The following is a 23,840-nucleotide window of genomic DNA, read 5'->3' as shown; positions in this document are numbered from 1 at the left end:
ATAGATTCCATCTTTTGACAAGAGAAGCAGGATGAACATACAGGGTTGGGAGCAATTTTGCTGACCATCTTTGAAAACATTCCACCACATTTCCCTACTTCCACTATTACAAGAATTTTTAACTAGGCATGTGGCCACCCAAAACAATAGATTACATTTAACAGCGTCCTTTGCAGGCAAAAAAAAAAAAAAAATTTATTTTTCTGTAGGCAGATGTGGCCATGGGGCCAGTTCTGGCCAACAGGATGAAAGAGCAAGTTGTGTGTGCCCTCCCCCTTCCCTTTTCTGACTGGAATATGATTGTGGTGATGAGCTCTCTGGGATCCTGAAGATAAGATGCCCTAGGAATGGTAAAGTAACAAGATAGAAGGATCCTGGCCCCCTGCCACCAAAGAGTGCCCTATCAGCCCACTGTGCAATGACCCTGTTACCAAAACTGCCATTCCAGCCTAGACTTATAAAGAGAGAAACATCTCTGTCATTTTCCATGTCTGTGTTTGAGTCCCTGTTACATGCAGTGGAACGTATATTCCAACTAATAGATATGTGTTCTAACTTTTCCTTCCATTTGAATTTCTATTTTTTAAGCTTTGTTTCATTTTATACTTATGTAAATGTAATTATTATATATTAGGTATTTTACATGAATATTTATATTTGTAAGCTGAATACATCCTTTATGGAGAGTGAAATAAATTTTACGATTAGATATTCAGTGTAAAGTCATTTATAAACTGAACAGTACTATGCTACCGTCAGAACTTGTCACAATTCCTATAACAGCTTCCCACATCCCTTGGCAAATTTAAGACCCAACATAATTTTCCGAGTTCCTCCTCTCCTAGTTGTTGTTGAATCCAATCACTCGTGGCAGCCCCACGTGTATCAGAATAGTAGTGTGTCCCACAGGGTTTTCAGTGGCTGATTTCTTGGAAATAGATCTCCAGGCCTCACATCTAAGTGCCTGTGGGTGGACTTGAACCTCCAACATTTCAGTTATCATATTAAGGGTTTGCACTACCCAGGGACTAAAGTATTCACTCCTTGACCACACCCAACAGATCTCCAGATCACCTTCTGCTCGTCCTGCTTGGTTTTGAGGAGCTTTTCAAAGCAGCTTCCTTTCTCTTTTCCTCTGATCCACCCTCTCGAACACACTTAGGCACTCAGCACCTTAAACTCAAGCTTTCATTTCTCAACACATTGATCAGCCCAACTAAGCAGCGATGACAACTTGCACATCCCACTTTGGTCATCCACAGGGAGATAGCCGTGAGTGAACACATGCTAGCTAGCATTCTTTCCCTCCCTGGTGTGGCTTAGGCTCCATTAACATGCAGCTCAGCATATCCCTGCAATGCTTGGGACAGTTTAAATGCAGATGGCTGGCTGATAGAGGACTGTGTATCAGATGCCTGTCACACGAATTGTAAATGATCTCGTCCCATCGTCCAGACTATCTGTAGAGAGCAGTTCCCAGTGTTTATTCATTCCTGCCATCTCTGTCATTAGGCAGGCCTCTTCATTAGGAAGGTGCTGCACCAATGCTGGAGAGAGAACAGTGGGAACTGACTGGAACAACTAGGGCTGGACCCAGATAGGGTGGTCAGGTAGCCAGGGCAGGGGTCAGAGGGAGCTAGATAATCTCATTCCTCATTCCAGAAATGGTGAACACCAGGGTTTTCTGATGTAAGAGAGCTCAGAAATTATACCCTTTATCCTTTCTAGAAAAGAGTTACTTGAAGAATTTATGCTCTGATTACCTACTACATAATAACACATTACCCCAAATGATAGTCACATTGCTCAAACTCTGATAGTCTCTGGGTTTGTCTGGTGTGACGTGTTTAAGTAACATGTCTGAGTTCATACAGCAGAGATGGGATTTGAGCCCAGGACATCGGAGTCTAAAGCCCATGCTCTTAAAACACCACTGTACTATAGGGTTACTGTATGAGTCAGTCAGAATCCACTCAAAGATGAAGGATTTATGCCAACGGTACAGACTTGCATATTCTCACACTTGCTTACCCATTATCACTTTAGCTGACCAGTTATCACGTTAAGTCCAAATTGGTTCTCTTCCTGTTAAAAAACAGACTCCCTGAAAAGAATAACAGAATAACAACAAAAAATAAACAAAAAACTCTACCGTTAATAAGGGGCACAGCTAAAAGCAAAATGGCCCAGAGATTTCAACACGGAAGGACAGGCACAGTTACACCAAGAAAGCGGAAGTAGAGAGTAGACTCAGTAAGGGTCTGTGCTCACAGAGTGAGTGATAGAGGATGAAGAGGAAAGGCAGACAAGGCAGGAAAAGAAGGAGAACAGACAGCACGTGTGAGGCAGAGATTGAGAAAAAAGGGAGAATTGCAAATGGCTTGTAGGTAAAAGGCATCCTGGGCCAACTTAAGGAGCCCAAGAAGAGTAGGTCTGGGAAAAGATCTGGATCTGTCCATCCATCGTTTACTGAACAAACGTTTGCAGTAGTGACACAGGGGGCAAACTCAGCCACACCCATGCCCTAAAATCCAACAACCTCTTAAATAATGTAAAATTGAAATACTGATATGTTTTAATAAGAAAGAGCACGTGTGTTGTGAGAGCTAATAATGGGAGATGACCTGGGCAGAGAAGTCAACAAACGCATTCTGGAAGAAGGGACATTTGAGCTGAGCTCTGAGGGATAACGGGCTATCTGGGAAACAACGTTCAGCAAAGGCCTCCCTGACGACTCCACATGAACAGCAACCCCACCCCCCTCCATCACTCCTGATCCCCCATTCCCTGTTTATTCTTTACAGCACTTGTCACTTCCTGAACTTCATGTATTTATTTGTTTGCCTGCTGTCAGTCTGTCCCCCACCCTCCTCCAATAGAACATAAGTTCAGGAGAGTAGAACTGTGATTTTCTCTCTTCCCAGCTGTAGCCCCCGCCCCTGGCATGGAGCCTGGCACATGACAGGCTCTGGATAAACATTTCTTGACCACAAAGAAGAATGGATGCTTGGGTGGACTGGGTCAGGGAAGGATACCCTCTGGCTGCAGACTCAGGTCACATGTAAAGGCCTGCTCCCTGGACTCTAGGAGCCCCTCCATCCCTGTCCTGTGAAACCCCCTCTACCATTTCCAAGCACACTCATGTGGTCACCCTTGTGGAGGAACATTACAACTTGATACTGCAGGACAGACCGGGGGGAGGGGAAGACGGAAGATGCAGCAGGGAGAGAAGAAGTACAGGCACAAGTCCTGGGGCGTGCAGTAGACCAGCCAGGGCAGAAGTGGAGGGATTGCTATAAAGCTGTGGTTGACCCCTTGAGCCATGCAGGAAGCAGATGTGTGGGCACTGCTGCAGGACAGCTGCTGGAATTGGTTGAAAGTTGAGGACATTCTCAGAACCAGAAAAGAGCTTCTACCCAGGGAAGGTAAGGGTGAGCTTGAGAGCAAGGCTTTGGACCCACCATTGACAAGTGACACAAGACTCAGCTCCATGGCTTGGAGGACTGAAGTTGAGGGAGTGCCTGCATTCTTACTGTAGAAGCTCACAGAGAATGGAGGTAATACGCACAAATCTATACAATGTTAACTGGAAAGTGCCCAGAAGTAGGAGCTGGAGACCTGAGCTGAGCCCCTTCTTTGCCACTGTTCCATCCTCAGTGACACTCAGACAAGCCCCTCAAATGTTGAATTCAACCAGAATAATCTCTGTTACCAAATCCCCTCATCTCACTGCCCAAAAATGAGAGGTTCCTGGCCCTGTTTTGATATAAAGGGCAAGTGTGCTTGGGGGTGCAGCATGGCCTAAGGGGTGCCCACCTGGGCAGGGAGACCTCACAGTTTGCTGGGCTTTGACACAGCTGGGAAGCTGCAGCTCACAGAGAGTGAAGTAGGACAATGAGCCAATGACAAGTTGCATCATTTGTTTGAAACCTAGAACAACAGGATCCATATGGGTAGGAAATTATTTAGAAATGATGGAAATGTCTAATTTGCATAAGATATATTTCTTGTTCATATTTGTACCCAGTGGGTGTTTTATGAATATGTGAATATTTGCTGGCTGATTAATATAATATTCTAGGGCCTCTTGATCTTGAGAAGGTTTGAATTAATTGTCTTCAAAGTCCTAGTTGAGAAACATGTGCTCTGGTCCTGCTGCTGGCCCCCTTCTCCCCCAATACCCTGGCCCCCTCCCTGCCCCATGTCAGGTCTTGTGATTACATCACACGCTAGTTGTTATTGTCCACCCTTCTTCAGTTGCTAAAAACCTTCCAGATCAAACTGATACCTGACTGGCTGTCAGAAGACTGAAGACCACCTCCTGCCTCTGTCACTCCTTCAATGCATCATTTCGGGCAGCACCTTCCCTGGCCTGGTGGTGAGAGTACGGCTGGGATGATCCTTAACAAGGAGATGAAGTTCACACTTGACTTCCTACGGGTCTTGTTTATCAAGAGCTGTGATTTGTAATTAAAAAAAAGAATTGTGATTTGTCCAACCCCACAGAGCTGGTCTTATTGAGACCAAGTTAAACCTTCAGACAAATGTTTGTTTCTCCCTTTCATCCACATGAATGGTCTTATTTTTTCTTTATCTCTCACTGAGTCCCCAAGCAAGATCACTGTGGGTCACATCTGCTCCTTGAGAGTGAGATGGACAGGGTGGGCTGGCCCCTGTGAGAACTGTAAGTCATGGCTGGCAGGGGACTTGCTGAAAGAGGCCAGCAGGGGGCGGCAACTAGAGACGCCAACCAAGGAGCATGACACCCAGCTGGCAGCACGTCCTTCCTTGAGGGGATCTGAGCTCACATCTCTTATCCACCCCCCTGGCTGTGGAGTTCCTACTGAGCCAGCGCTACCCTGTGTGCACCTGCGGTGAGAGCACTGGTTCCTGTATGCCCACCTGGGAGGTTCCTATCAGACCATCAGACCCGGAAGCAGAGCCCTTCAGCTTTCTGGACACTCCTGACTCCCAACTCCAGGATTAGGGCCAAAGAGAGGAAACCACAACCAGGTATCAGGCCATATGTCTCTCTACTCAGTCTCTCTTCTACTCTCATGGCCCCCAGACTGAAAGGGATAGCTTTCCCTTTCCCTGCTCTGTACCACCTCCTTCCTGAGGTGGCATCACCCTGACCCTTCACACCAGCCAAAATGTCGGACAGGATACAGAGAGAGGAAGCATCTTAGAGGAAAACAGAACTTGAGGGATATTCAATAACATGCCTTTTGTCACACAAGCTTCAACAGGGTAGAGATGACATCTTGGTGGCCTCAGTGGATGAGATTGTACTCGCTTATGACTGAGCTTGTCCCTCAGGCCATGTAGGACTTGGCTGCCCTGGTCTGTGTACTGAAGCAGAAGTCTGATGATGGCACCTCAGAAACCCTCCAGCTAATGAAGCCCAGTGGGGTAATTAGAGGAGGAGCCTGGGGCAGCTCACTGTATCCATGGAGCAGCTAAACCCCCAGGCTTCAGAAAGGTAGGGGACAGGGTGGTGTCGGAGACCTCGTCACCAGCGGCCCTAGGAATCCTTTCCCTGCCATTGCCATGGACAAGACTCAGCCTCTCCGTGTCTCAGGCCCCAGAACAGAGAACCAGACGCTCTAGCAGCGACCCCAGACCAGCCAGTTTGTGGCCATGACCAAGTCCCATAGGACCAGCTCCCTGCTGGGACCTTTCTCAAGGAGCCAGGCCTCCACCCAGGTGGGGTTGATATGAAAAAGGAGCTGGGGTAATAAATCTCCAGGATAAGGACTGGAGGGTTGAGTCATTTTTCAGTGCTGTTAGCCTTTCTAGCTTGGCTTACGGCAGGTGGTGCAAACGTCAAGAACAGCAAGTTATTTAGTTCCTTGAACGTAGATGCAACACAAGCCTCTGCTCAGCCTCTTCCAAATAGATACCCTTGGTCACTAAGAAGATGGCCCCATCTTTCCCCATTCTAAACCCACCCTACATATCATAGCCAAGGGCATCCTGCCAGGGCCAGGGCCCATATTTAGAATGCTCCAAGGGTTCCCCAGGACCCCTTCCCTCTAGCCCAGCTCTCAGCCTCCTCTCACACGGTGCTGGTAAACGGTCCTGCTCACCGCTTCTGTCTCTCTTTCTCTGTATGACAGCTTTATTGACATATAACTCACATGCCATGAAATTCATACTTTTAAAGTATACAATTCAGTGCTTTCTGATATATTCACAGAGTTGTGCAACCATCACTCTGTTATATTTTAGTACATTTTCATCCCCCAGAAAGAAACCCCACACCCATTAATAGTCAGCCTTTATTACTCCCGCTATCCCCCAGTTCCTGGCAACCACTAATCTACTTACTGTCACTAAAGATTTGACAATTCTAGATATTTCATATAAATGTAATCATATGACTTATTGCCTTTTGGATTCTGTCACTTAATGTTGTCAAGATTCATCCATTTTATAGCGTGTATCAATCAGTCAATCAGTACTTCGTTCCTTTTCAATTCTGAATAATATTCCACTGTATGGATATATCACAATTTCTCTACCCATTCAGCAGTTGAAGGACATTTGGGCTGATTCTGCTTTTTGGCTATTATAAATAATGCTGCTATGAACACTCACGAACAAGTTTTTATGTGGACATACATTGTCAATTCCCTTGGGTAGATACCTGGACGTAGAGTCACTGGTGTCTTAGTCATCTAGCGCTGCCATAGCAGAAATAGCACAAGTGGATGGCTTTAACAAAGAGAATATATTTTCTCATAGTCTCGTAGGTTACAAGTCCAAATTTAGGGAGTCAGCTCCAGGCAAAGGCTTTCTCTCTCTGTTGGCCCTGGAGGAAGGCTTTCCCTGGTCAAGGAGCTTCTCAGGCGCAAGGAACCCGGTGTCCAAAGGAAGGGCTCTGCTCCCAGTCCTGCTTCCTTGGTGGTATGAGGTCCCCAATTCTCTGCTTGCTTCCCTTTCCTTTTTTTCTCTTGAGAGATAAAAAGTGGTGTAGGCTACACCCCAGGGAAACTCCCTTTACCTTGGATAAGGGAGGTGAACTGAGTGAGCCTGGTGTTACAATCCCACCCTAATCCTCTCAACATAAAATTACGATCACAAAATGGAGAATAACCATACAATACTGGGAATCATGGCCTAACCAAGTTGAGGCACACGTTTTTGGGGGACATAATTCAATCTATGACAACTGGGTCATGTGGTAACTCTATGTTTAATCTTTTGAAGAACTACCAATCTCTTTTTCCTCAGTGGCTGCACCATTTTACCTTCCCAGGAGCAGTGTATGGGAGTTCTGCTTTCTCCACATCCTCACACTTGTTATTGCCTGTCTCCCCCCCACCCTTTTTTTTTTTAAAGCCATGCTAGTGGGTGAGAAGTGGTCTCTCATTGTGGTTTTGATTTGTATTTCTGTGATGGCTAGTGATGTTGAGCATCTTTCCAGGTGCCTATTGGTCATTTGCATATCTTCTTCGGAGAAGTGTCAATTCAAGTCCCTCGCCCATTTTTTAATTGGATAGTTAGTCTTTTTATTGTTGAGTTTAGGTGTTCTTTACATATTCTTAAAGTAAGCCCCTTGCCTGATATATGATTCGCAAATATCTTCTACCATGCTGCAGTATCTTTTCACTTGCTTCATAGTGTCCTTCTCACTGTGTCTTGAGTGCGTCTTGACCTCTGTCTGTTCTCTTGCCTTTGATCAGTTTTCGCTTCTCCCAGCATGCCCCTCTTCACTCCTCTTAGTGTGAATCCTGCTCACCCTTCATGATCCAGCTGAATTTCAGCTCCCCCAAGATGCTGTCTTTGACCAGGGTAGCCACATGCCTTTTCATACTCTTTAGTGCATTCACGATTATTTATTTGTTCATTCACCACTCTATGCATTCACTTATTCATATGCTTATTATGTTTATTCAACAACTCTTTATTGAGCACCTGCTATGGTACTATTTCTGTATTGCATGCAGGGACACAGACACAAAAAAGAGAGAAACATACACCTTACTCTTAGGGAGTTTACAGTCTAGCAAAAATGAGGCAGGTAATTAAGTACAATGAGGGATGCAAGTGCCATAATGATGGCCATGACATGCTGAGCATTTACTGAGAGCCAGGCCCTGCTCAGAGACTTTAATTGTGGGTGTTATCTCCTTCCTAATTGGGGCAGAACTCAGGGAATGTCTCCCTGAAGAAGTGCCCTTTAGCTGAGACATGAAGATTGAGAGGAGTTGGGAGCGACGGGCAGGTCCCCACACACACGTGCAGGGCTCCAGAGGACAGGGAGTGTGGCTCCCATGAGGAGCTGCAGGAAGTTGAGAGTAGCTGTGTCAGGAACAGAGAATGTGAGGAGAAAAGGTGGTAGTGTGGGGGGGAGAAAAGGTAGCAGCAGCCAGATGGAGCAAAGGCCTAAAACTCTTCCTGGGAGACTATTGCTCAAACCCCCCACAGGCCTACGCCCACCTAACATTCACCATGCACTATTAATATTTTTTCCTCGCTCATGGTAAACAAAAGAGACTAGCAAATTGTGTCTTTAAACTTCATCAAGGCATGGCAAGATCTATGTGTACATTTTCTGGACAAATATATTTCACATGAGCTGCAAATAGAACACAGGTAATCCCAGATGTAGGACAAGATTCTGTTCCAGCAACTCCATTTAAGTCATTACTGACGTAGATCATATCTATGGCCCTAGTGGCACCTAACACATAAGAGGTGCTGAATAAACGTTTGAGGATTTTAGTGTGTGTTTTTCTGGATGACAAATGGTGTCTGGGTCAGAGCACCCCACACCCACTCACGAGGGCACAGCACAGCTTGTATGACTTGTTCCCTAGGGACTGGAAGAAGGCGGCTCACATTCCTCCACGTGAATGAAAGCACATTGAGCTTGCTTAGCCATGTGGGGGAATTCATTGTTCTTGCCACCATATGTCTAGTGCTGACAACAACGGGGAGGTTGAGGTTTCCAGGATAGACTAGACAGTGAGGGTTACAAATACAACACAAGAGCTGAACAGGCTTTACAGCCTGCTTGGTCCAGACCCTAAAGATCTAATAATGCTGTGTTGGCAACGGCTGCCCCAGAGCTCTGGGCTGCTTCTGTAAAAAGTTCTGATGTGGATGCATTTACTTCAGCAATGGCCAGGGTGGTCAGCCCTGAGGCTCTTCCCTACTGGCCTAGCAGCTCCCGGTCCCTTTGCAGCTCTCGCCCAAGCCCCTCACAACCTCAAGGGCAGCTGAGGCCACAACATATTCCTTACCGTTCTTCTGCACTATCTGGTACAGCAAGAAAAGCAAGTGAATCAGGGTCAACTCTAAATTCAGATCATGCCCAAACCTTATTATCAACTAGGGATTTGTTCTCAGTGGAGTCATTCAATGGGGCACATGGAAGGATGCAGGAACCATGGGGCTTTCTGTATTTGAGTGCCTCACTTGTGCCTCTTCCTACCCCCCATGACCAAAAAAACCAAACCCATTGCCATTGAGTCGATTCCAACTCATAGCAACCCTATAGGACAGAGTAGAACTGCCTCATACAGTTTCCAAGGAGCGCCTGGTGGATGCGAAGTGCTGACCTTTTGGTTAGCAGCCGTAGCTCTTAACCACTACGCTACCAGGGTTTCCATCCCCCCATGACAGCCCTACCTAACTAGAGACCAAGACACATCCCTTTGCTAAACGTACGACTCAGACACATCATATGAGTTGATCAGGAAACTTCAGAAGGTGAACTCTCAAACCTTTTGAATTTTCTACAATGTGACAAATATGAATCAAATGAAAAACAAATATGTTGTGAGGGGAAGGATTCCATTGAATTGGCTGCATTTTTTTTCTTACATTAAATTTTCAGTTTGAATCTTTTTTTTTTTTGGTGAAAATATACACAACAAAACATACACCACTTCAACAATTTCCACACGTACAATTCAGTAACATTGGTTATATTCTTCAAGTTGTGCCACTTTTCCTGACGTTTTCCAGCCTACTTCACTCTCATTAAAGCAAACTCACTGTCCTTCTAAGCTTCTCATTTATCCTTTTGAGTTCCTCTTGTCAAAATGATCACACGTAGATGATTATGTAAAATTGTATAACACTTAATGCAAGCACTCTTTCTGAGTTAGGCTAAATCATTACTTGGTTCAAAGATGACTTCAGGGGATATTTCAGGTTTAAAGTTTAAAGGTTTCCTCAACGTAATAGTTCTGGGGGTCATCTGGCCTCAATGGCTCCAGAAAGTCTAGATTCCATGAGAATTTAAAAGTCTGTTCCTCATTTTCCTCCTTTTGATCAGCGTTCTTCTATGGAATCCTTGAACCAAACATTGACTAATGGTAGTACCTGCTTCATTTTTTTCATAAAAGGGAAATTATGACAAATACAGTGAAAAGTTAATATTTATTAAATTTGAGAGTCAGGTGTGTGGATATTGCTTATACTAAGCTTTGTACTTCCCTGTGGTTTTTGAAATATCCCCATGCAGTGGAGAAGGAAGTAAAGACAGCAATGGCAATGGACAGGGTCGGGGGGAGGGTGAGTGGTGGCGTTTAGAGGGATAAAGCAACTGCCCTGGTGACTGATGGCAATTAGGAGGTTAGGAAGGAGTGATTCTGGGCTGACTTTTGGGTTTATAACCTAGAAATCTGGCTTGGGTTGTGGTACCAGGGCTGAGCTAAGAAACATGGAGGAGTGAATTGGAAAGGAGAAGGTGATCTATTTAATTTAGGCAGTACCTGAGGGCCATTGAAGGGGAGTCTTTTCATTATCACCAAAAATGCTAAACTCTGACCAACAGGTACTTTTACCAAGCCTGCAGATCCATTTATCTGAAGTGAAGAGCATAGTGACAACCATTTGATGACAATCACCAAGGGCTGCATGAAGGATGTCATTAGCAGCAGCATTTAGTGCTCTAGGGAGCCCATTTCTCTCACAGCAGCCTGATATGTAAGCAGCAAAACAAATGTCCTCCCCATTTTATAGATGAGAAAACCGAGGCTGGGGAAATGACATGCCCAAGCCACCAGTCGGTGAGTCTCAGAACATCATTCAGTTCCAAGACCAAACTGATTTTTATGTGCAGCTTCCTGGTCCTCTAGCTATGTCTTCATAAAATTGACATTTAGCTTATTAAGTCTTAATAAGAGATGCAAAAGGAGAAAGAAATAGGAGAGGAAATACAGAGGAGAGGCAGAAAACATGTTCCAAAAAGCATGAAAAGTAGCAAATGGGAGCCCAGTGGGGTGGGGGAGGCAGAAAGCTTTCCCAGATGGCACCGCCTGTAGAAGGGAGCTCTGTGGGAGGGTCTGATAGGAACAGGACCTGCAAGACAAGCGGACCAGGAGAGGAGCAGCTGGAGCTCAGAGCACAGGGTCATGGCCCCTACACTGCAGGAGCCCTGCTGACCCAGGTTCTACTCTTTGCTCTGTCCCTGGCTTGCTAGGTGGCCTCCAGCTTTTTACCTGTTGCCTCTAGACCCAGGTTTTCCCCACAGTAAAAGAGGTGTCAGCCATCCTCCAGGCTATCCAGGGCAGTGGTGAAGATTGGACAGGGTGGTTTAAGTAGACCATATAAAGACCCGTAAACTTAAATGCCATACCAATGTAAAAGACTCTTTTTCCTATCAGCTTTTCATCGTTGGTTCCCAGGAACGAAAAGCAGGGGTTAGGATGTGCCAGCCAGCCATGTGTCATCACCTGCTCCTTCTCCCTCTTTCTCTTCCTCCCTCCCTTTTGATTCTCTTTGTAGTAATAAGTATTTCACCCTCCATCTCCCTCACTCTAAGAGGATAAACTTGCCTCATTCTTCATAGAGAAGAGAGAAGCCTGTTATATCATCCACAAACTGCCTTCACCTGTGTTCTTGCTGCATCTGTCCACCATGTCACAGTAGAGAGGTCACTCTTCCCTGCATAGAGGAAAGATCTTCCTCCTGTACCCTCAGGGTTCTAGAATCATTGGCTACCCCCTCCACGTTCTGCATTGCCAGCTTCTCTTCTCTGCTGGATCCGTCCCATCAACACCCAACGTGCTCAAGTCACTTCCACCTGAAGAAACAAACAAAACAACAAAGTAAAACAGAAAACAAAAAGCATCTTTAACACCATGCACCCCCACCTTCTTCACATCTCAAGAGTTGTCTGACCTTTATTTCTCCATCTCGTTACATCCTGCTCATTCCCCTGCTGACACCAACCTTGGTTCCCTGCAATCACCCTGCTGCAGCTGTTCATGTGAGGGTCACCAGGACCTCAGTGTTGCTGAGTCCCAGGGGTACTTTCCCAGTCCTCACTGTACACGACTTTCTGCAGATTTCGGTGGAGTGACCCTGCCCTTCTTGAAGTTGCCTGCATTGACCTGGGCGGCACTGCCTCTGGAGGCCCCTTACACCTCTCTGCCACTCCAGTCTCCTCCCCTGAGCATTCTTTACTGATATTAAAACACAGGTGTGCCCAGGTAAGTTCTCTGACCATGCCCCTTTCAGCCTTTCATTCATTCAGGCACAGATCCCACAACAGGCCCCGACTTTGTCTCTTCTGAGCTCCAGCCCGATATCTCTAACTGCATCCACAAAATCTCCACTTGAAACATCTCAAACTAAGTCTGAACTAATGATCGAACACTCCCAAATGTGCTTCTCTGCAATGTCCCCTATCTCAGGAAATGGCCTCCTCCACCCTCTCCCAAAGGAGCCCTGGTGGCACAGTGCTTAAGTGCCTGACTGCTAAACGAAAAGTTGGTGGTTCAACCCACCAACCTGTCAGGGGTAGAAAGATGTGGCAGTCTGCTTCTGCAAAGATTTACAGCCTTGGAAACCCTGTGGGGCAGTTCTACTCTGTCCCATAGGGTTGCTATGAATTGGAATTGACTCGATAACAACAGGTTTGGTTTTGGTTTTACCCTCTCCCTATTGACCAAGCTAGAATCCTGAGCATGACCCTTGACAGGCCCTCCTCCCAGACCCTCTATGCCTGGTTCATCACCAAGTCCAGTTGGCTCTACCAGAAGACAATCTGGACTCCTCCCTCTGTGGCACCATCCCTATCCTCACTCTTGTCCAGTCTCCTGGTTGGGTTCCTTTAGTTCAGTCTCCTCAAGCTTCTTTAAGATGCAAATCTGACCAAGTCACTCCTTCTTTAGAGCCATTCTCAGGCTAACCACTGCTTGTAGGATAAGGACAAAATCCAGACTCAGGTCTCTAAGGCCACTCACCTTGACCCTGCTCGCCACTCTGGCTTCCTTTTCTGCCACACCCACCCTTGCCAGAGCCCCCTCTCTGTTCCTCCTTTACCCCTGACTGCCTTATTACTCCAGGGCCTTGGCTCACACTGCTCTCTGGGTCTGCTTTCCCTCTTCCAATGTCTTTCTAGCTCCTACTCCTGCTGCAAGTCTCAACATGAAAGCCACGTCTTCCAGGCACCTCCTCATGGACCCAGATCTGGTCAGGTCTTCCACTGTATCTCTCCCAGCACCTGTTCTTCTCCATCGGGCACTGATCACAATCGTGACCAGACACTGTGTGAGCAGTTCTCTGATGTCTCATTCACCTGTGGTGTTGTAAATTCCATGACAGCTGGGCCCATGCCTTCTTCATTCACTGAATTTATGGAGGGAACTCAGTAAGTCCTTGTTAAATAAAGGAGTATGTGTGTGTGAGAGAGAGAGACAGACAGACAGAGACAGAGAGAACTGCATGTGTGGACAAGGAGGACTGAGAAGACAGAATGAGAGAGTGAGAGAAGCAGTTGTCCCCCTTGGTAGGCTTGTGAGGAATAGGGAGTTACCAGGCACAGCGATGGGGAGGAGCAGATGCACAGAAATGGGTCCCCTCTGTGTTCCCGACTAGAGATGGCAGGTCATCTCCCTAGTAGCCTGGTTTCCCGGGGCAGGTCAACCCAAGCAACGTCAGTGGTGGGGTGGAATCACCGTGGAGAATCCCTGGGACTTAGCTCACACTCTTTGCTGACTTACACTTTCCAGTGACTCATTAGCCTTAGGAGATAAGGCAAGGAGAGATCGCAGGCAGAGATGGAGCGGCCCAAGGTTTCACTTCAGTCTGTCTCCCTTACTGTCCCTGGCTGAAAGCTTTTTAAACGTCTTATCTCCCAGCTTTTCATCTCTCCTGTCTGGGCATACTCTCATGGAAACATAACCTGCCCTACCTGCTAGATACTGGTGAGGTTTGGAGCGTGGTTAGAGGATGGGGGATGCCAGCACTGCCTGGGCTGCACCCTCAGACCCAGCCTTAGTGGGAGAGAAGGATGGACAAGGAATGGACAGGCAAAGAGCCCTGGCCGGTCTCCCCCTGAGGGTTCCTGGCAGCTTCCTAAGGGCCACGGAACACTGAGCAGGCAGTGCCTCCTGGGAAGCATCAGCCCTGACTGGGCCAGAGGAGAGGCAGGAACCACAGAGCAGGATCAGGACTGTGAGGACTCTCCGAGTTCTGAAAACTCTGCCCCTCCCCCAACCCCTGCCATTTGTCACTACTTCTGGCTGCCCAGGGGATAGGCTGCCATGTTTGTCTCTGGAGGTGATGTAGGAAGAAAATAGGGATTGGTCCTGCTCCAAGAAAACCCCCAAGAGACAGAGCTGGGGAGTGGGATGATGCTCCCAAAGGAGGGGGAGCCCCCATAAAGACTGTAGCAAGGATGGAAAAGAGTCCATGGTGGACTTGGGGTTCCTGTGGGGCTTCGCCAACACCAATTATCTCTTCCTGGGAGCAGGCACATCTCAGTACTCCATTACAGACACACGTATACACTACACACATTCATACACACACCGTCACACATACACACTGTGCATACATATATACACATACGCAAACTACACACATACACTGTACATGTGCTTACATAGCACATGTGCACACACACACACAGTCACCCATTCTGGCTGAAGGAGGAGCCAGGGGGCCCAGTGATCCAGGCATATTCTGCCATGAATGACCCAGAACCCAAAGAGGGCAGAGACTTCAGGGAGGGGCTTCTCTACCCTTACTACGCATACAGATCACCTGGTGACCTTGTTAGAACTAAAGGAGCCCACCCTCCAGAGATTCTGATACAGGGAGTCTAGATGGGGCCTATGAATTTGCATCTCTAACAAGAATGCCAATCCCTGGTGTGCTGATCCGGCTGGCTGGGGACCACACTGTGAGGGACTGGGTGGACTGCCTATAGGATGATCACTCTGAGAACAGACAATTGAAGAAGCCTTGGGAGAACCTGGAGACCAGAGATGAGGAGTCAAGGAAACTGGGACATCTATCTGTCTCTCTATTCTTCCTTTCTTGCCCTCTCCTCCCACTTTCTCCAGAATCCTCCCCTTTGCTCCGCTCTAGCCACATCTCCAGAACCACTTTCAGAGTCGTTTCCTTCCTGCCAAGCCTGTTCTCCTCCTCTGTGTCCACTTCACTCCCAGATATTCCCCTCTGACTGTCTCTATATCTCATTCTCGGGCAGAATGGTGTCTCCCTCTCTTGGCTTCTCCAGGTCATCTCCACCCCTGACCTCATTCAGCAAGATGCAACCCAAGGTGCAGGCCAGCTGAGAGTCCTTCCTCTTTAAGAGCTGGCAGAGAGTAGAGCAAATACGTACAGGCTGATAGGGTGTTTTTTCATGCCACACTCTTTCCATGCTTAGGTTCACTTCTTAGGGTCCATCCTTAACACCTGGAAACAGATGATAGAAGAGCAGCACCTCTCTTCTCCAGTGACAGTAAGCATGAGGGACAGTGATTCCACTTGAGCCTCCCCTTGGCTGGGCTTTGCTCCCTTCTCTGCATGGCGGGCCCTCAGGGACCCTGGGCAGAGGTGTTCTTCAGTCTCCACTCTCCCACTGAATGTCCTCAGTCCTTCACTTGTCAGAGCCTAAGTGGACACTCGACCTGGAAGTCTCACACCACTTGGCCACATTGTAACAATTTCCATTGTGACGATTTGACGGTATGCCTCGGGAGGCAGGGGATGTGGCAGAACCCACCTTAAAGAAGGACTCAGGGCACTTAGGTTCTAGTCTTGGCTCCTTCAAGACTCAGTCTCTGGGCCTCAGTTTCCTTGTTTGCAAAACAGGTACCATGTGCTCCTGCTCTGCCCTGTGTATGAAGTGGTTCAGAGACAGAAGACGCCAGGGCGAGGGCTCACACCCCGTTGGGCTGGGCCAGCTGGCAGGGCCGGCTCCTTCCCTGGAGCCCATTCACCTAGGAACAGGTCATCAATCAGCCTCCCCGGAGTGCAAAGGGGAGGGATGGGCTGGCACCATGCCTGTTTCCTGCTGCCTTTCCAGAATCAACCTGGAGCTCTAGCCCTGAAGCACAGGGAGAGGGAGGGAAGGGTGAGCTGACCCGAGGACATGCTGTGTCATCAGGAAGAGACAGGAAGCCCAGAGCAGAGAGGAAGCAGCACCGTGCAGACACTGACTAACAGCTGGGGATTTTCCAGAGCTTTCCTTCCAACTCAGGCTTTTCAGGTCCAGGGAGGAACAAGGATGCCGGATTTGACAGGGAGCTCAGGGCCCCCACACCCTGGTCCAATGGAGAGAGAGACCACAGAGAGCAGGGACTGCTCCAAAGGTGCTGATGGAGCCTTGCTCAGGGTGCCCTTCCTAGCTGTCTCCTAAGCAGCACCGACGTCCTTCCTGAGAATCTCTGGGTCCCTCTCCCTGAGTCCACAGGACCACTAGCCCTGCTCTCTGGGAGAGGACATGCCCGTCAGGACAGAAGCCCAAAGCTGTGCTTTCTCAGGCAGACCCTCTGCAAGAGCCAACACCTATTCCAGTAAATAGAGATTGACCACCAGTAAACGTACAAGGGAGTACATAACGTGGCAGGTGGGAAAATACTATAAACAGTGATAAGAGAGTTGCAGTATTAAAGGCAGACTACGGGGAATGGGGGTGACAAGGAAGAATCAGGGACATGAATGAGGATCTATTATAACAGTTCAAGGAGAAATGATGGTTTCTTGGACAAGGTGATAGCATTAGGATGGTAAGTGGTTGAATTCAGAACGTATTTTGTAGGTAGAGCCAACTTAATTTGCTGGTAATCGGAAGTGGGGAGTAAGAGAAAGAGCATCAAAGATGACAACAGATTTTGGGGCAGAGTGGAATCTGCTCCCTGAGTCTGTCTACGCATGGCGGAACTGATGTCTCTGGGCATGCCCCTCTGTGGGCTCAAGAGAAGGCTGCTTTTGGCTGACCCATGAGCCTGCCATCCACAGACAACAAGCTGCTCGCCCAGACCCAGGGCAATCGTGGAACCTCGGGCCTGGAAGGAACCTCAGAGACCACCCAGTATAACCTGCCCCACCCTGCGCCAGAGCTGAAGCTCCTCAGGAAACCTCCAGGCAGGGGCCACCCACCAGTGCTGTGCTGGAAATTGCTTAACAACTGGCTCAGGGTGGGTAGAGGGGCAGAAGGGGAGGCCGATTTGTAGCATCTGCCAGTTTCTGCAGTGCAAATACTCCCACTGTGGCTGATTTCAAGCTACCAGTGGTTTAAAACTCACTCACAAAATTCCTGAAACTTTAACAACTTCTCCTGCAAGCCGGAACAGGTAGGCTCCAGCTCACCACTGCCCTCCTTCCTCTTGTTGAATGTCTCCTCTGACAGAAAGCCCACTGTATTCAGCCAAAACCCACCCCATCTTTCTTAGAGCCATAGGCTTGGGAATTTTTCCCCCAGTTGGCTCCTCGTGAGTCCAGTCATAGAAATAAAGCCCTTGCTCTCCAACAGGAAGAGAGGCTCAGTGAAGGGAAGCTAGAAGGACATGGCTGCATTGTGGTGTGGTGGTCACAGATGCTTGACACCTGCTGCATGGAAGGTGGCGATACCTATGAAGGTACCAGGGACCCACAGGTACCGTTTCTGGGCCTTTGATGGCATCTCTGCAATCTAAGGTGATGCCAACGGTGACATCTCCATGCAGGGCGGAGGAAAAGGATAGGGTGTGGAAGGCAGGGTTGGTGACTGTCTGGGGCTTTTCCTCCTTCCACAAGAGTAGAGACATCCACAGAAGCAGACAGAGGTTCTCAGGTCCCCACTCAACACAGTGCCAGTGAGTGAGGCTTCACTACTCCCGTTGAAGGTGACCGCTGTGGCCAAACTTTGGGAGTGAGAGGGAAAGTGGCATAGTTTTAAGTTCCGAGACCGGGGATCCCTTCATAAAGGACTACACAGATTCACACCAGATGGGAGCGTGTGCTCTGCTCTCTCTTGTTGTCTTTCTAAATGTTAACACTTAGTGCTGAGCCCACCCTGTGACATTCTGCTAGGTAGTTCACATGTGGAGTTGCATGTGATCTCCATAGTAGATTTGCAGGGACTGTCCTCTCTGTTTCATGTTTGAGAAGATGGGACCCAGAGGAGTTAAATGCCGTGACTTGGTTAGACATCTAGCAAGTTGCAGAGGGAGAACTTGAATCCAGGGCTATCTGGCTCCAAGGCCACTATTTTTCCAGTGCCCTCAGCTGCCCCTAGGACCATTTAGCCTGGTTGCAGCTTCACGGAGCCTTCAGTTAGTGATCACTCTGGTTGAGATTAATGACTTTGTCTTCCCAATGCTCCCACCCCTTTTTTCCTGGGTGGGGACAGGTAAGACTTAGCCTGTCTGCCTGCTCCATCCAGTGGCCGTGGTCAGCAATGCCATGTGCTCTCATGGGCCCATCTCCTTAGCCATAGTTTACTAGGTGTGGGAAGCTGCACTGTTGTCAGTATTATTGCTCTCAAAAGCAGTACATGTCCTTCCTCCAGTAACATTAGGCTCAGCTATGTGACTTGCTCTGACAGCATCTTTAAGAGCTGGCCCATGGATTGCCTTGTTCCTGCTTTCGCTCCACCACGAGACCAACAATGCTCCCGAGAGCGGCTGCTTCTACAGTCTGGATTCTTGAGTGAGGTTTCCAACATGAAGCCACCACCAATCCATGATGGATGTGCAGCGTGAATGTGAAATAAATTCTGTGTTATACGCTGAGATTTAGGGGTTGTTTGTTACTACAGCGTAACCCAGCCTATCCTAACTGATAGCCTGGCCAGTGGGTTAGTGGATCAGTGAAACCTTGGTTTAGAAATTTTAAAAGGAAAGACCAAGAAAGTTAATCTCTTTGGGTGAATGAAGCAATATTATAAAACTCAGGAGCCTGCCGTGTTTTCATGGATTAAACAGGAGAGGAAACCAGTGTAGAGTAAAAGAGAACAATGAAACAGATTCACAGAGAGAAGCAGAGATATGATGTGGAAAGAGAGGCCTTACAGTCAGTGGTTCCAGCTCCTTAGACCACTTTCCATCTCAGTCCTTACTGTTTCTTGGTTGTCTTACTTCCTTGGATTCTCTAAAAATATTTCTTATTGCTTAAACTAGTTTAACTTGGATTTCTGTCTCTTGCAAATATAAAAATCCTAATTTGTACATTTCATTTTATAGATGCAGTCACTGAGGCCTAGAAAAGGAATAGGCTAAGCCTGGGTGCTCAGGGACCCTTGTGACAGCACCTGCACTTTACCTGACATGGCCCAGTGCACTTCCCTCCTCCTTCAGTCAGAGGCCAGGTGTGAGGTGCCTGAGGGAGGCTTGGGGCTTGCCTGGGCCCTCAGCCAGGGATTTTAGCCCACAGAATTTTGCAGTAAAAGACACCAAGCTAGGGGAAAGCCTAGATTATCAAGATGCTGAAAGACTGAATCATAAAACAGGAAATTTCCTCCAATACTTGTTTTCCTTTTTTCTGAACATTTAAATAATGTATCATTGCCTTAATCTCTCAGTGCTGCTATAACAGAAGGACCACAAGTGAGTGACTTTAATGAACAGAAGTTTATTTTCTCATAGTTTAGAAGGCTAGAAGTCCAAATTCAGGGTGCCTGCTCTTGGGGAAGGCCCTCTCCGACTGTTCCAGGGGAAAATCCTTATCTCTTTTAGCTTCTGTCCCTTGGTTTCTTGGTGATCTCCACGTGGCAACAACCTTTCTCCATTTGTGCTTTCTTGCTTCTGTGCCTAACCTGCTGTTTTTATATCTCAAAAGTGATTGGCTTAAGACACACTACACTGATGTGGCCTCATTAACATAACAAAGAAAACCCTATCCCCAAGTGGGATTACATGGACAAACACAGCAGTTAAGATTTACAACACATATTTTGAGGGAACACAATTCAATCCGAAACGATCATCTTAATTCTAAAAACCTAAGTAATTTAGAAAATTACAGGCAAGAAAGTAAAAATCACCGAAACGTCATCACTCAGAAAAAAAGGCTATTGTCTTCATCTGGAAACTCTGGTGGCATAGTGATTGAGAGCTACATCTGCTAACCAAAACACTGGCAGTTCAAATCCACTAGGTGCTCCTTGGAAACTCTATGGGGCAGTTCTACTCTGTCCTATAAGGTCATTATGAGTTGCAATCTACTCGAAGGCAATGGGTTTGGTTTCGGTTTTTTGTCTTCATCTAAAAATTTCTCAATCTCTATACACATCACCATATATAAATAGATTCAATTTTACACAAAGGGGATCTTACTACATATGTAGTTTTGAAAACTTCTTTTTTCATTTAAGAAGATGTCATGAGTATTTTCTGTGTCAATAAGTATAGAGTTATATTGTCATTTTTAATGGCTATGCAGTATCACACTCTAGGGATGAATTCATCCAAACGTGCTATCCATGGTATTCCATTAAGTACACAGCATAGCATAACAGTTAATAGCACGGTCTCTGGAGCAAAACTGCCTTCCTTGGTTTAAACCCCATTTTCTCCATTTCCCAGCGGTGAGACCTTGGGAAAGTTGCTTAACCTCTCTGTCCTGCTTCCTCTTCGGTAAAATGGAGATTCTAACAGTACCCTTCTACTCACAGGGGTTTGTTGATGATTAAATAAGGTAACGCATAGAAAGTGCTCTTGCAATATCCTTAGGAAGGCATCACAAGCCCATGTTTATCACAAACATCTACCGGTATTTTCATCTAATTGCTTTATGGCTCCGCCTTTTTACATTTAATATTTGATGACTCTGGGACACATATTGGTCTGGGGAACAAGGTAGGAAATCAGCTCCCCACCTCCCGCTCATGGCAATCCAGTTATTCCAATACCTATTTTTAAAAAATCCATCTTTCCAAACAATTTGAAGTGCCACCCTTATCAATTTTTCATATACTTTGGCCAAGTTTTGGGGTCTCTGCCCTGCTCCATTGAACGGTCATCTCTGGGCCTGTAGCATACTATTTAATTACTGTTGCTTTATGATAGAGCCAGTGGAGTGTGACAAAGTTTAAGACTCACAGGTTCTGGAAGCAGCATGCTTGCACCAAATCCCTGATCCACTTTTCCCTGTGTGACCTTGGTGAGATACTTATCCTTCCTGAGCCTCAGTTTTCTCATCTCAGTTTTCTCGAAGGGTTATGGTGATGAATAAAATGCATGAACACATGGAAAGCACTTCCTTAAATAGTAAGCACTCAGTCAATGTTGTATTTATTTACTCATTCATTCATGCATGCATACATTTGTTCATTTTCATGTGCAGCAGACCTGATTTTCCTTATACTCTTCTTTATCTATCTATCTATCTATCTATCTATCTATCTATCTATCTATCTATCTATCTATCTATCTATCTATCTATCTATCTATCTATCTATCTATCTATCTATCTATCTATCTATCTATCTATCTATCTATCTATCTATCTATCTATCTATCTATCTATCTATCTATCTATCTTGGCTAGTCTGTCTTCAAGCTTCTAGATGAGACCTAGAATACCTATGCCAAGTTAACGGGAAAATCCTAACAGGAATTTGATGGAGAGCGCATTGAATTTACACACAAGGAAATAGTGAAATGGTTACAACTATATTTCTCCTTACCCAGGAATAGGTTTGTGACTTAATAGATCCAAGTCTTCTTAGTCCCTCAGTAAAGACTGTTTTTTTTTCCAACTAGAAGAACACCTTTCCCTAATAAAAATATATTCCAATCATTTATGATTCTATTATAGTGAGAATGAGATTTTTTTAATTCTCTTTTTCAACTTGTTCTTAAGTATATAAGAAGAACACTATTGATCTGGTATACTTATTTTGTAATCTGCCAATTTATTGTAAAAAAATATTATTTCCATTAATCTTCACTTGATCTACTTGGGTTTTCCAGCTAAACAATTACATCTGCTGCAAATAATAATTGTTTTCACCTGCTTTCATGTCTGTGTGAGTGTGTGTGTGTGTGTATACATATATATATATATATATATGTAAGAGGAAACCCTGGTGGTATAGCGGTTAAGTGCTACAGCTGCTAACCAAGAGGTCAACAGTTCAAATCCACCAGGCACTCCTTGGAAACTCTGTGGTGCAGTTCTACTCTGTCCTATAGGGTTGCTATGAGTTGGAATTGACTCGACGGCACTGGGTTTGGTTTGGTTTTATATATATATTATATATATATATATACACACACACACACACCCCAAACCTGTTACCATGAGTCAATTTCAACTCATAGTGACTCTATTGGAAAGCCTGGTAGTGTAGTGGTTGAGAGCTACAGCTGCTAACCAAAAGGTCAGCAGTTCGAATCCACCAGGTGCTCCTTGGAAACTCTATGGGGCAGTTCTACTCTGTCCTGTAGGGTCGTTTTGAGTTGGAATCAACTCAACGGCAATGGTTTTTTTTGGTTTGGTGGCTCTATTGGAAAGAGCAGAACTGTGCCATAGGGTTTCCAAGGAGTGACTGGTGGATTCGAACCACTGACCTTTTGGTTAGCAGCCATAGCAGTCACCAGGGCTCTCTCTCTTTCTCTCTCTCTCTATGGAAACGAAAAGGGAAGAACACGCTTGGCATTTCTCAAGCTGAAAGAACTGAAGAAAACATTCAAGCCTCAAGTTGCAATAATGAAGGATCCTATGAGCAAAATACTGAAGGACACAGGAACCACTAAAAGAAGATGGAAGAAACACACAGAGTCACTGTACCAAAAAGAATTAGTCGATGTCCAACCATTTCAGGAGGTAGCATTTGATCAGGAACCAATGATACCAAAGGAAGAAGTCCAAGCTGCACTGAAGGCATTGGCAAAAAACAAACCTCCAGGAATTGAAAGAATATGAATTGAGATGTTTCAACAAAGGGGTGCAGCACTGGAAGTACTCAGTCATCTACACCAAGAAATTTGGAAGACAGCTACCTGGCCAATGAACTGGAAGAGATCCATATTTATGGCTATTCTAAAGAAAGGTGATCCAACCTAATGCGGAAATTATCGAACAATATCGTTAATATCACACATAAGTAAAATTTTGCTGAAGATCATTCAAAAGCGGTTGCAGAAGTACATCGACAGGGAACTGCCAGAAATTCAAGCTGAATTCAGAAGAGAACGTGGAACCAGGGATATCATTGCTGATGTCAGATGGATCTTGGCTGAAAGCAGAGAATACCAGAAGGATGTTTACCTGTGTTTTATTGATTATGCAAAGGCATTTGACTGTGTGGATCATAACAAATTATGAATAACATTTCAAACAATGGGAATTCCAGAACACTTACTTGTGTTCATGAGGAACCTGTACATAGATAAAGAGGCAGTCGTTTGAACAGAACAAGGGGATACTGCGTGGTTTAAAGTCAAGAAAGGTGTGTGTCAGGGTTGTATCCTTTCACCATACTTAGTCAATCTGTATGCTGAGCAAATAATCGGAGAAACTGGGCTATGTGAAGAAGAACGAGGCATCAGGATTGGAGGAAGAGTCATTAACAACCTGCAATATGCAGATGACACACCTTGCCTCCTAAAAGTGAAGAGGACTTGAGACACTTACTGATAAAAGTCAAAGACCACAGC

Source organism: Elephas maximus, chromosome 13 (genome assembly GCF_024166365.1).
Source record: "Elephas maximus indicus isolate mEleMax1 chromosome 13, mEleMax1 primary haplotype, whole genome shotgun sequence".
Lineage (NCBI taxonomy): Eukaryota > Metazoa > Chordata > Mammalia > Proboscidea > Elephantidae > Elephas > Elephas maximus.
This window is presented reverse-complemented; position numbering follows the sequence as displayed.